The following is a 2,462-nucleotide window of genomic DNA, read 5'->3' on the forward strand; positions in this document are numbered from 1 at the left end:
ATACTGGACCAGGACTGACTTATAAAGTATTTGTGATGTCACATATCATGCTGGTAGATCCCGCCCCTTAAAATCTGATTTCCATTGAGCACAGAAAAACTTTCCACTTTCACCAGATGAATGTGAAAACACATACATCATTCTGCACAGTGAAGATCAAACATCCAACTGAAGGAACAGGAAGAAAAACAGATTTTTGAGTGGAGGGGTACCAGCACATGCAAACAGCAACAGCTAGAGGGTTAGGCGGTCACAGTTAACTTTCACCTATACTATAAATACAGTAATTCAGCATGCGTTAATGGTATCAATGACATTTTAAGGAAACAGTTCAACATTTTGAGAAATTTTTTAATTTGAGTTCTTGCCAACAGTTAGATGAGAAGATTAATGCTTTTCTCATGTCTGTCTTCAAATTGAACTTGTGAGCTTGTGGTTATGACAGAGGAAGTTGTGTAGGAAGTGTTAAGTCGTGCAACAGCAACATGGATGCCAAAAGACTGTCGATGTCCGAGGCTAACACTTTAGCAAGCTAGTGAGCGATTAATGCAGGAAATGCAAAGGCATAATGAAAAGAAGAGGCCATTGGGAATATCAACATTTTAACATATAAAAACATAAAATTACAAAAGTTAAACTTTAAATGACTAAAATTACAATATATTAACTTACCATCCACCGTAAAATTAACTTCCATGGCTTCTGCCAGTTTTGAACACATCAGCAGACATGTTACAACTTGTGAATTTGGAGCTTTCAGAAAACTTCCCTGTATGAAGTTGTAAATACGAGAAAGAGCGGGACGTTCCTATTGAGACTTATTGCGAACAAGGTAAACACAAAGGCAGCAAATGCGATCAAGCTAGAGTCAGCTAGCATTTGCTGAGCATGAAGATAGGAAGCAGAGTCACAGTTTTAGGAGAAGTGACTGGAACTACAGTATGTTACAGCTGGGCACAGTGATTTCCTGGAGTCTGGAAGCTTGGCAACCAGCAGAGACGTTGGTTACTGATTAAACAAAGGGGATATAACATGTTATTTAGAGAGCTCTAGCTATACTGGTGGGCAGTATGAACTTTGGACAGGACTGGTATGGTATTGATCTTTTCAGCAAGAAAGCAAATAAGAATATTTGCTAATATGTCGGTGTTATTATTATTATTGCTTTATGAACTGGGCCAAAGAACTGTGCTTGTGCACTACCTTCATTTATCTGTCTTTGAAAGTCTCTTAAAGGTTTCTATGCAGATGCTACTACATCTTCTCGTTTTAGGGTGAATGGCTATTTTTAAATGAAGAAACATTCCATGGCAACAGCTCTGGATTATTTTTATATTGTTATACATTTAGGTGCATCTAGAAGAAGTTTATTAATTTAAAAATGCATTTGTTAGAATTCTACTAATCCAACTAATCAGTGAAATCTATGACATTTTTGGAGTAACTTGACAGTAACAACAGCACTATAACCAATAAATAACACAGGTGAACTGACAAGTACAACAACAAACCTTCACTTAAGGTAACTCAACTTTGACTCAAGTCAGTTCCGTGTTTCAGTACTATTGATTGATTGACTGAAAGCAAGGTACACCAAATGGTTCATGGAGTAAAGATCACTTGAAGGGTTAATGGGAGAAAATATGTTAATAGAAATGAGCTTAAACCTATATTAATTCATTTTCTTGAGCCGTTGGGGGCAGCACAACAAGCTGTCGACACAACACTCACATATAATCACTTTATAAAGTGTATCAGGCCACCTAATTTTCACTCTCCTATTTAGCTCTTTAGCTGCTAAATGCTTCACAATGTTCACCAGCTTCTTGCTAACTTTGTCTGTCTGTTGTTTATTGCTTGGCACATTGCATGCTGGTGGTTTTTAGAGCAAGGTAAAACAAAAACAGTGATCTAATATGGGCCAGATTTAATATGATGACTATACAGAGGAGTGTAACCTTAGTGGCTGTTGAGGTTTTTTTGCAAACAACCAAGATGGCTGCCGGTGATGTGGAACTGTTTGTGTTGAATCTGCTATAACATCAGTATTAAACAAACAGTATTGTATATTTTCTCAAAAAGACAACTGCACTTTTCTCGATAAGAAAGATGTGTTTGCTGTACTTCCCACAGGATTTGGTAACTTAAGTTTACCAGCAACGCTACATCACACATTTCATTCCTCTGATTTTTTAAAGGTCTAACCAATTCCGTCCAGAGGCATTCTGGCCGATAAAGCCCCTGGGAAACTGAGAGGTTCCAGACTAATTTGCATTTGCCAGACTAGTTCAGAGGACTTCTGAGCCTGCTTTGCATACTCTGAAAAGTGAAAAGTTCACAAATTGCTAGCAAATAGGTGATAGTGCAGCTAGTATAAAGATAAAAGTATAAAAGACTTTACTAACCAGAATACTGGTGGGGAGTGAGCCATGGCAACCTGCTGTGTTATCGCGATGACACCA

This window comes from Morone saxatilis, unplaced genomic scaffold, assembly GCF_004916995.1.
Source record: "Morone saxatilis isolate NCDOM2014 unplaced genomic scaffold, NCSU_SB_2.0 Contig7, whole genome shotgun sequence".
Taxonomy (NCBI): Eukaryota; Metazoa; Chordata; class Actinopteri; family Moronidae; genus Morone; species Morone saxatilis.